Here is an 11890-nt window from a genome sequence, read left to right as displayed (position 1 = left end):
TGCCAGGCATGGTGGTGCACACTTTTAATTCCAGCACCTGGGAGACAGGCTGGTGGGTCTCTGGGAATTTAAGGCCTGCCAGGGGTACACAGTGAGACCCTGTCTCCAAAACAGAAACTCATTCCAGGCCTTTGGGACAGTGCAATGGAGCACCTCATTTCCTGCAGTGAATCTGGATACTGTTTGAGCAATGTTGATGGGCTGGCTATGTTGGCTGGCCTTGTGTCAGCTTGACACAAGCTAGAGTCATTGGAAAGAAGGGAACCTCAATGGAGAAAATGCCTCCATAGGACTGGGCTGTAGACAAGCATGTGGGGCGGCCCAGCCCATGATGGGTGGTGGCATCCCTGGTGATAGTTGTGGGTTCTATAAGAAAGCAGACTGAGCAAGCCATGGGAAGCAAGCCAGTAAGCAGCACCCCTCTGCATTAGCTCCTGCCTCCAGGTCCTGCCCTCTTCAGTTACTGTCTTGTCTTCTAATGATGGACAGTGCTGTGGAAGTGTAAGCGAAGCAAATCCTCTCCTCCTCAAGTTTCTTTGTCATGGTGTTTCATCACTACAGTAATCCTACCTAGGACAGGGGCCCTTAGAAAAGGTGGCAGGACCATTTAGAGCCAACTGGCCAGACCACATTAACCTCATTACCCGCTATCTCCCCCTCCTTATTTTTCTTCTGCTAGGTCTCCATGCTGATGGATTAGGAACAGGTAGTAGATGGAGCGAGTTTACGTTTCAGCTAGGCATTTGACAATATATCCTTATGAACGAGGCAGAGATATGTGGAATGGATATCACTGTAGCTAGATAAATTCCTGAGACTGAATGCACCGAGGGAGAGCTGACGGATCAGCATGTCAGCAGCAGCAGGGGAGGGACCCTTCAGCAGCACGTTCGAGTGAGCCCTGCCCTCTTTGGGCCTTTGCCCAGCTAGATTCAACACCTGTTATTAGCATCTGGAGTAAGGCATCCCAAATTGAAGCTTTCAGGAGCCTCGGAGGAAGAGCTTCTAGGACTGATAATTAGGATGCTTGGGAATTAGAAGACTACTTTGACAGGTCAAGAGAACAAGTGAGCATGAATAAATGCAGAGCGATACACTCGGGTCTCCCAGATACCGGCATGTGATTGAGAAAGAGTTGACCTGTGACATGAGAGCAGATGTGGCTGTGGGTTTTATGAATGACTCTAGGCTGCACGGTCACATGCCTTTACCATTTGAGTCAGATTTATTCTGCTCACCCAATGAGTAGCAGGGAATTCAACTCCAGTCATCTCAGGCTCTTCCCATGCCTGTAGGGTTGGTCACTGGGGACCCCTCAGTCTCTTGGGGGCCAGAGTCAGGGATTTTAGTTAGGCCTTTAGTCCTTCCATTCACCAGCTGTAAGGTCATCTCTCTGCTACTTGGTGCTGGGCTTCAGGCCTGGGATTTACCCTACTTCTCTTGGAAGGGTTTAGGATGACCCTTCCTGTTGACAGGTACCAGGGGCCTGTGGGGCATACTGGTCCCTGCCACCCCATACCCATTTCTACCCCAGCTCAGTGACCTTTCTCTGGTCTCTCTGTTTACCTCCACTGCTCAAATCTGTCCTTCCATGCCTTTGTTGAACCTTTGCACCGTGACCCACCTAGAAGACCTTGGAAGCTCAGGCCTGGCCTGCTCTGGGCTGAGGGGCTGATTCATGAATCAAGTGTATGCTGTTTTACTGTCTGCTACTTCTGTGTTAATAATCAAACCCATACCCAGGATATAACCCTAACCTCAGACTAAGACAGTGATGACCTTGGTGAAGGTTACTGTGATCCACAAGGTGAACAGGAAGGCTATTACAGTCCAGAACAGGGAGGCAGAAGGCCTGGTCACCACTGTACTGGCCATTTTTCATAGGCTGGGCCTGAACCTGCACACCTTGTTGGCCATGGAAAGAGTCAGTGTGAGACAGATCAAGAGTGTGTCATAGCCGGGTTATCGGGGACTATGGGGGTCCAGCCCCTCGATAGTCCCCTCCCAGGGTCCAGGAAGAATCTACAACCAGCTGATAATTAATCTTTGATGAAAAGAAATGAATCTATGTACACGAGACTCCTTAGTTCATACACTTTATTATTTTGTGATAGTTCTCTCTACACAGCTTCTATTCTGCTCTCATGTCTAGCTCCTTTCTTGACTAATTTTTCTCTATATTTATCTACTGTCCCCTCTAGGTTCTACCTTGATTCCTTCATCTAGTTCTGTCCTTTCTAGGTTCTCACATATCTAGTTCTTTCCCCTATCAGCTCCTCTCCCATCTCCTCTCTCATCTGGCTCTTCCTCATCTTCCATCTCGTTCCTCTGCTCCTGTCTTTTAACCCTTCAATCTAGTTCTTCCCCATCTCAGTTTGTTCCTCGCAAGTTCTTTCCTGTCTAGTTCTCCCATACTCTTTTCTCTTCTCTGTCTTGTGCCCTGGAAGTCCCAGTATATAAAGGGAGGGTCCGAGCTAAATTGTGTAAGGCTATTACTCAGCGCCCACCTCTCCTAGGCGGTGTCTCATGTGGAATTTACCTTAAGTCAGGAGACTTGCCTGTGGGCTGCTATCATTGTTAGTCCTTGAAAGTTGGGCGCCCCCTGGGCGGTGTCTCCTTGTGGAATTTAAATCAGGAGACTTGCAGGTGGGCTGTTATCATTGTTAGTCCTCAGAAGTTGTGCGCCCACCTGGGTGGTGTTTCCTGTAGTCCTTGAAAGTGGCTAAGGGAGATATCTGATTCCAGAGAAAGCCTTTCCTGAGGCTGTTCTCCAAATACCTGGAATGTGTATGTCCAGAGAGTGATCAGTCCACACTCTTAGCCCTTCTTGGGAAAACTATGAAGGCACACATGATTTTCTTAACAGAATACAACTGATATATAACAAGCCAAGTAACACCAAAAACTCCTTGGGATTTGGCTTCCTCTGGAGGAATTCCCTGATTCCTCCAGGTAGTGACTTTGCCATAACCAGCTGAGTTCTTATGATATATTCCTGCAGCACCGGGCGGTGGTGGCGCACACCTTTAATCCCAGCACTCGGGAGGCAGAGCTAGGAAGATCTCTGTGAGTTCGAGGCCAGCCTGGTCTACAGAGTGAGATCCAGGACAGGACCCAAAACTACACAGTGAAACCCTGTCTCGAAGAAAAAAAAAAAAGAAAGAAAGAAAGAAAAAAAAGCATATCATAGAGATGTGCGCTTGGACTTCAGAAGTACTTTTGGCAGTATATGGAGTGCAGAATGAAGATATAGTTGGGAGCCAACTTCATTTCTAGGTGTGGTGTGTGTGTGTGTGTGTGTGTGTGTGTGTGTGTGTGTGTGTGTGTGTGTTGCGTGGGTAACAGCTGCAGCAGAGATTTTACAGTTTCTCAGTGTGGGAGCGATGTTTTGAAGGTGCTATTAACAAACTGGGTCTTGTCCAAGAAGCATTTGGAAGAAGGGTGAGGGCACATAAAACCATGTTGGCCTGGAAAGGAGACCTGAAAGAGGAAGTCTTGGGGAAGAATGATTGGGCTGGTACGCTGTGTTCAGAGTAAAACCAGGACATGCAGATGGGACTTACCCAATCCCACATTTAAGCTCTTGTGTTAAAAGGAACCTATCTAGCCATGAGTGGAAAGAGCAAGTGGTATGTTCAGAACATCCCAGTGGGTGGTGAGTTTCCTGCAACTAGAGGCATTCAAGAGAAAAGCGGTTCCTTGTCAAGAATGCACCGAAGCAGAGTCACATTCAAGAGAGCTCGGATGGACAACTGGGGTCCTCTGACCCTGTGATGGGGCTGTTCTGTGGAAGAGTTGCTTCTCAGACCGGCTCCTGAAGCTTGGGAACAGAGAGAGCCGAGGGTCCAAGGAACATGTTGACATTTCGGCTTTTAAGTGACATCCAGCTGTGTGGACTGATACTTCCTTCCTTTTTTGTGTGTCTTTCAAAATTATATGCAGACTCACTCCCAAACACATGTCCATGCTGTTGACTTCACCCTCACTGGCCCTTGAGGTGGGATGGCTGACAGCCACGCTCCTCGGCACCCACTGCTAATGGACTGCCAGCCTCTTCCATTCCTGGCTGCAGACCATGCAGGCTGCTGTAAAGGAGGGCCTCCAGCAAGGACCGGCGCTCTCTCTCCGTCTCAGTCAGCTGACGTGGTCTGTGCTTTGTTCTTTTTCAAATCGGGACAGCCCTCTCTCGGTGAATGACCAAACTGCACACCAAAGGGTGGTGAGGCCTGGTCAGGCCCCTCCTGAGGCCCTGGTGACACACACTCCTACCCACCAAGATGTAGATGTTCTAGAGGAGCCTGTGAATGTTTTGGTCACATGCTCCTGACTAAGCTGGGTAGAGGGTAACAGGAAATTGGTCTGGGCTCTGTGGTGTGATTAAAGGCATGGCCCAAAGTCCATAATCCATGCTCCAGCCATACCCTAGCTTCTGTATTTCCCAGTGCAGCTTAGAATCACCCCACAGTTAGAGATCCAGCCAGATTTAACAAGACAACTCCAGTGTGTGTCTGTATCTGTTTGTTAATGTGTCTATTGTCAATGTCCCCTACAAATGGATGATGGACAGGCAAATGAGACGACGTCTATTTCAGCACCTGCACAGGGCTGGGCACAGCTGACGGAGGTGGGTTTCATTAATGAGCCATGGAATGAACGATGTTTTGAAGGTGCTATTAACAAACTGGGTCTTGTTCAAGAAGCATTTGGAAGAAGGATGAGGGCACATAAAACCATGTTGGCCTGGAAAGGAGACCTGAAAGAGGAAGTCTTGGGGAAGAATGATTAGGCTGGGTACGCTGTGTTCAGAGTAAAACCAGGACATGCAGATGGGACTTACCCAACCCCACATTTAAGCTCTTGTGTTAAAAGGAACCTCTCTAGCCATGAGTGGAAAGAGCAAGTGGTGTGTTCAGAACATCCTAGTGGGTGGTGAGCTTCCTGCAACTAGAGGCATTCAAGAGAAAAAGGGAGTAGCTAGGCCCTGTAGGACATACTTGAAGATCATGCTGACATATCACATAGCTGACTGACACAGAGCAGTGAATTCCACTCAGGGTTGGAGTGGAAGGGAACTATGACAGTAACTCTAAGGATCTCTTAAGGTGGAGCTCATGTTTCTGGAAACCTGTGAATAATTAAGGTGTTGGATAAAGGACTTCGAGAATGATGGTGATAAAGAGCCATTTATTGCAGGCTTGCTGTGTGCCAGGCCTTGTTCTAAAGCTTAACTACGCTGTTTAAATGTTCCTCACAGCTCCATGAATAGGGTATTGAGGTCTTTTTCCATAAGACAAAAAAACTGAGCAAAGGGAGATAATTAAACTTGCCCGGGTCTCCCAGTTAGTAAGTGAGAGAACCGTCCTGCAAACCGAAGCCTGTGCTATGGGGATTCTCTCCCATGTCTTCTTGTCCTGTCGCTCCATACCTCGCAGCGTCTTGCACGTGAGGACTCCATCCATTGGTCCGACCTTGGGAGTGGGAGCTGTGGGGAAAGAAAGATAGGGCTGCTGGTGGAGGCCTCGGAGGACTGGAGTCCCACACGGCCCTCCCATGGCCACAGTGGTCATTAAGGTTTCTAAATATGGGAGTGACTGGGTCAGCAGCTACAGGCCAGGAAGGTAGTTCCCCTCAGAGTGAGCCAGCTGCCTTCCATGTGACCTTCTAAGATAGGCAAGAGACAGCCTGAGACCTGTGGGAGAGATGGAGGGGGATGGAGAAGAAACGTTAGGGCTCTTTAGGAGCACCCCCTGTCCTGGCACCAGTTTACAGGGTCCGGTCTTCAAAGTGAGGTCTCCTTAGGCGTCATCTAGGAAGCCAGCTTGATGGTGATGGAGGTAAGTCTACGTGAGTCTGGGTGGTGAAGTCAAATTTCAATTCAGATCCTGCCCATCTTTGACTATTGCTTACCTCAGTTGGAGAGGAAGGTCCATTCTCAAGGTAAATTTGGGCTCCCTCCCCTCCATCTGACTTCAATTTTCTTTTTCTCACCTGGCCACTGGAATGGAAGTCCCATAGAAACGGCCCAGTTGCTTTACCTGGTGGGAACGCCGCCAGCCACCAGGGGGCATTGGAGAGAACTCCAGGTCACCTTCAGGGGGATCAGGGTCTGCTGGACACTTGAGAGTTACATGGGGATGTGGGATGTGGGACTGCCCACTTGGATGAGAGTGCTTGCATTCGGGAAGGCGGTGGACACAGTCAGCCGTAGAACAGCGGCAAGATCTGCAGCTCACTGAGGGTAGAGATCATCTGCCGAGTGGAGTGGATCAGGAGGGGTTTCCGCGATGGCAATGGTCAGAGCTCAGGGTTCCTAGGAGGGATTGCTAAGAGAGGTGCTGGTGGGCTGGCGTACCTCTCCTCACAGCTGGAGAACACCCCTGCCTGCTGCGGAAACCACGCGTTGGCAGTTTTCCTTTAATCTCTGTTGGTCACGTAGCCAGACAACTGTTGTGTTTAGGCAGATGTGCCAAAGGTTCTCTCGTCACTGCCAAGGTCAAAGCCGTCTGAGGAGTGACTGATACCTTGTTGAGAAACAAGCAGAAGGGGATGGTGGGGCATTTAATCAGCCCAGGCTGCCGGTGCCAAATCCAGATGAATGGCTTTGAGTGACGAGGCCCAGGAAGAACATTGCAAGAAGGGCCTGAGCCTGCATCTGCTGAGGACAAAGGGGTTTACTTCTGTTGTCCCTGGCATTCAGCTCCACATGCTGGCGTCAACACACAGTTCTCTGTAGCAACCAAGGACAACTCATTCAGAGCCTTACTTTTTTGTTTTTTGAGACAGGGTTTCTCTGTGTAGCCTTGAATGTCGTGGTACTCACTCTGTAGACCAGATGGCCTCAAACTCACAGAGATCCACCTGCCTCTACAGCGCCTTTCTTGCAGAACTGTAGCAGGAATCATAAAAGGTCTTATTGATAAAATCAAACTTGAGGCCAGTTATTGGGGTGAAAGCTGGAAGATCAGAGAAGCAGAACAATCCACAACTACCTCACCTCGCCAGTTCCTCAGCTGATCCTGTTTCCTCAGATTGGAAGCTTCTGAGTCCTTCTCCAGAATGAATCTCACCTGAACTGCTGCTAGAAGCCCAAAAGCTTAACCAGACAAATGCTTCTAGTTTCTGGTCCTCACGCCTCATATATCTTTCTGCTTTCTGCCATCACTCCCTGGGATTAAAGGCATGAGTCACCATGCTTGCCTGTATCCTTGAACACACAGAGATCCAGAGGGATTTCTGCCTCTGGAATGCTGGGATTGAAGGTGTGTGCTACCACTGCCTATCCTCTATGTTTAATATTGTGGCTGTCCTGTTCTCTGACCCCAGATAAGTTTATTAGGGTGCACAATATTTTGGGGAACACAATACCACCACAGAGAACCATGCCTGTTTTTGTTCAGATGGGTGAGGCCTCAAGGCCAGAGGTTGTCTATGTGGCTTCTCATCTAAATGCTCCCCAGTTCTGGGGCCCACCAGGAGCAGTGCTGGGTAGAGAGGCTGACTATCTTGCAGAGGGCCTTCTGGGACTCATTAGGTTCAAGGCCACATCTTAGCATATAGTCAACAAGGCAAGACTATCTCTAGAATGCCCAAATCCATTTTACCAAAGTTGTTAGTATATCTTTAATTGCATGTGCCTGTGTACGTATGCACATATGTGTGAGACCATTTGGAAGTGTGTGTCACCCTCAGCTATCAAAAATTCTTGGAACCCAGTGCAATGAGCTCCACCTTGTAGAACAATCTCAATTACCAGATAACCAATCTCTGTGCAGTTCTGGGGCGGATGAAAGGAAACCACGGGAGCTGTGAGCAAATGATAGCCCAGAGCGGCTCCAGGCAGAGGCGGAGAGATACGGCTGTTCTTTATCCTGTCAGTTCAGAGCTGCGGCTGGCTGGATGTAGAGCCTGGCTGCTCTGCTGAGAAGAGCCGTTCCTCCCTGAAGAGAAACTGCAGCAGGAGACCGGATGAAGGCGAAGATAGGCAAATCCCTCAAGTGAGGCTGAGTCTGTGTAATCTGCGCCCCAGGCCCTGTGATAGATGCCGTGGAGCTGGCTCAGCCAGAACTAGGAGAAAAGTCCCTGCCTCCTCAGGAGGACCTGTCTATCTCCTAGAGGAAGCTAAGCCCTGCTCTGGGACGCTGCTGCCTGTCCCGGGTGTTGGGGGCGTGCATATTGGTCATTGGTGGAGTCACAGCAGCATGTCACAGCCACAGATCCACAGTCCTGAGAGTCACTGTACCCAGGGTTTGGGGGAATACTTCAGTCTCTCACCCCGCCTCCGCCCCCTTGTGTCCTGAGGTGGCTATGTAGCATGTCTCAAGATAGTCTGAGGGATTAGGTGACTCCTTCAAGGTCACCTAGCCACCCAGTGGCAGTACCGCAGAGAACCCATTTCCCTCCTGACCCTAAGTGCAGCACTCCTTGAGTTACAGGCTTTCTCTCTGTCACGGCTTCTCCTTTCTTTTGAAGGCAGGATGGGAGGCATGATTTTCTTTTTTTATATAAATCTCATTTTCAATTTAAATGTCTCAAAATGTTGAAAGAGCCACAACTGCCTCTTTTGCTATTGTCTCTCCCTGCTTCATCTCCCCCCCCCCCTTTCCTCAGTTCCCCTCACACCCCCTTTGCTCTCTGGCACCCAACCAGCTTTCCAAACCAGCTGCTCTGGGTGTTAGCAGGCAGGAAGAAGAGGCATCGGAGCCCCACTGGAGAGAGGGGTGATTTGATCATTGGCTTTGTGTGGCTTCCTCTGCAAGTCACCTCAGCTATCCCTGAGATCTGGAGCCAGCTTCAGGCTGCAACAGCCTTGGGTGGAACGCCTACAGACATGCATCTATCTCATCCTCTGGCTTTCAGTTCCTCTGCCCTGTCACCTGGATTGGGTTCATACAAGCTGATTGTCACACTGGAGCAGTGCCATGACCTGGTTTATTAATGAGGAGACTGAGGATTCTTCAGCAGGGTTAGTGCCTTGCTGATTATGTCCCCAGATTCAGCAACCCAAGAGCACAGCACCAGTGGCGGAGCTGGGCTTAGGACCTGGGTCTTTTGACTCCTAGCCCAGGGCTCGTTCCACTATGCTCTGTGGCACGAGCTAGCATCCCTTCTGTATATTGTCATCGCCTCCAGAAGGCAGGACTGAGGCTGGAGGATCTGTGGCTTCCTGGACCCTCTTGAAACCAGGGGTCAGCCCACCAGAGATCCAACTACAACCAAGAGGCCAGCATGATCTGCCTCACAAGGCTTGAGATGGCTCCCCAGGTGAGGATAAATGCCAGCCATCGAGGAGCCACTGATTGGGAGATAATCTCCCTGAGAAGTGATGAGTGCCAGTTGCTTCCGCAGCTGCAGGGCTGCATCTGGGCCCCAGTGCTGATGTGTGCACCACCCCCAGATCCACACTGACATTGGCTTGTTGTAAAAACAGATGTTACTGTTCTCCGTTCCTGTCTCTTTGTCTCTAATAGGCACTTAAGCGCCGGAGGGGGAGCCTTCAACGGAGACAGAAATCATGTGACTTTCAGGCTTTGTGTGGAAGGGTAGGCTCCTGCAAGACTTGGGGTTTGGGAGTGGGCGTGTGGGAGAACCGGCCCCTGCACTGAATGCTTCTGGGAAAGTCCTGGGAGAAGCTAGCAAGGTGACACAGGGCAATGGGTGTCAAGCACTACTTGGAGGAGCTGCCTTCAGCCTGTCACCGGGACTGTCCCCAAAGCTTAAGTTAGAAGGAGGGGATGCTGGCCTTTGGGCCTGCTGCCCCCCAGAGTTCGGAGGATTGGAAGGGGTCAAGGGCTGGTGAGTCTGAGGTGTTTGTACCGTTCTCATTTGGGCCTTGTCCATCTATCCATCCATCTGTGCATCCATGCATGTATGCATTCATCTAATCCATCTACCATGCCTGCATCATCCATGCATCTACTGAGCACATTCAGTATCTGGCAGCAGCATGCAGGTTTGCAGGTAAAACATTTCCTGAAAAAGACTATGTACCCCTTATATCTGCTCAGCCATGACCATGATTTAATGGGAGCTCGGAACCCTTCCTGCCCCTGAACAGCCCTGAATCAACCTGCCTCAGTGCCCTGAGCTCTGCCATCGATCAGCCTTGAGAACAGAAACCATCCTATCTCCCAGAGGTCCATGCTAAAATACGGGCATATAACTGAGGAGATTCTCAAAGAGGGAAAAAAAAAAAAAGTCCATGTGTCACTGTGGAAAGCGTGGGTCAGGCCTGGGCACGAGATGAACAGGTTCCAATGGGAGAAAAATGAGAAGCATCCAGACCATGGATGCTGCTCTGAGAAGGAAGACCTTCTATCTATTTATCTATTTTAATGTATGAGTGCTCTGTCCACATGTACACATGCAGGCCAGAAGAGGGCATCAGAACCTGTTACAGATAGTTGTGAGCCACCATGTGGGTGCTAGGAATCGAACTCAGGACCTCTGGAAGAGCAGCCGAGCAGCCAGTGCTCTTAACGTCTGAGCCATCATCTCTCCAGCCCTAAAGGAGGACCCTCAAAACTGGGGTGCTCAGAAATTGACCCACCTCTGTCCCTACAGGTCCTGTCCTGCAGATTTCGTAGGGCAGAGTGGCAGGGTAGAGGCTTCAGCTGTTCGCTCATCTCCCAACTCCTGCAGCCTGCTCTGGTCCCGTACCCACTCAGGTCTGTAGTCTTCCCCACTGGGCAGAGGACTGGCTGCAGATGAGCTTGCGCCCCACCAGCGGCTACCAAGGGCAGAGAGTAATCTGGTCCACTTGGACAGTTTTTATTTTGTTTTGCTTTGAGACAGGGTCTAGAACTAGAACTAGAAACATAGATCGGGTTTCTCTTGAACTCTCAAAAATCCTCCTGCCTCTGCTTCCAGAGTACTGGGTTTACAGGTGCCACCATGTCTGGCTACCCGGACAATTTCCAGGAGAGAACCTAGTCGTTGGGTTGGGGGATGGGGAGACTGTTCGGATGTCCCATTCACCTGATAGATGTTAGCAAGCCTGGGAGGTGCCCAACAGGCTTTTATACCCTTGGTAACCCCTGACTACTTAATATTCAGAGCCCATGTTACCTTCTCGTAGCAGAGAGTTTCTGGGGGTGGGGGTGGGGGCAGGGAATTCCTTTGCAAAGCACATTGAAATTCACCTTAAATGATTTCCATAAAGACAATTATTATTATCAGTGATAATTCTCAGTGGGCATCCAGGCTATTAAGTGCAGTGGGGGTGGAGATGTGCGGTGGGGGTGGAGGGGCATGGACAGCGGTGACAGCGGTGACAGCGGTGACCGCAGCCTGTGCCTCCAGGCCCTGTGGCCCACACTCTTTATCCTGCTCCACGAAGCACTGAGGCGTTGTGTCTTCCTCATGTCCCCTCCAGCAACCCAGCCTTACCATGAACACAGCTTTGGTAACTTATCCTCCATCCCAAGTGACAAGGGATTGAGAACCAACACAGTCCAGAGAAAATGTGAGGACAATAGCCAGGAGCCCTCAAAGGCTGACTGATCTCTGGCGGTCCTTTCTTCCCAACTCTTCCACCCACTTACCCACCCTGGCCCCTTGCTTGGATCGTATATGCTTCCTACACTTCTTTATTTATTTAGCGATGCTGTGGATTGAACTCAGGACCTCACACATAGGTGGCCAGTGCTCCACCACTGAGCTATATTCCCAGCCCCTCTTGTGTGCAAAAGAGGTGCCCTGGGAAGCAGAGAACTTTGGTCAGAGGTGGACCTATGAAAACTTAAGATCAAAGAGCCCTGAGAAGCTGGACAGCCATCTCCTTGTCCCCAAACAGGACTTCTGCTCCAAAAGCCCTGCACAGTGACTCTTCACCACAGCCTGTGTCTGGGGCCTGGGTCGCTGGCCCTTAAAGGACATTCCTACACAGAACTAA

This window comes from Peromyscus maniculatus, chromosome 2 (assembly GCF_049852395.1).
Source record: "Peromyscus maniculatus bairdii isolate BWxNUB_F1_BW_parent chromosome 2, HU_Pman_BW_mat_3.1, whole genome shotgun sequence".
Classification (NCBI taxonomy): domain Eukaryota; kingdom Metazoa; phylum Chordata; class Mammalia; order Rodentia; family Cricetidae; genus Peromyscus; species Peromyscus maniculatus.
This window is presented reverse-complemented; position numbering follows the sequence as displayed.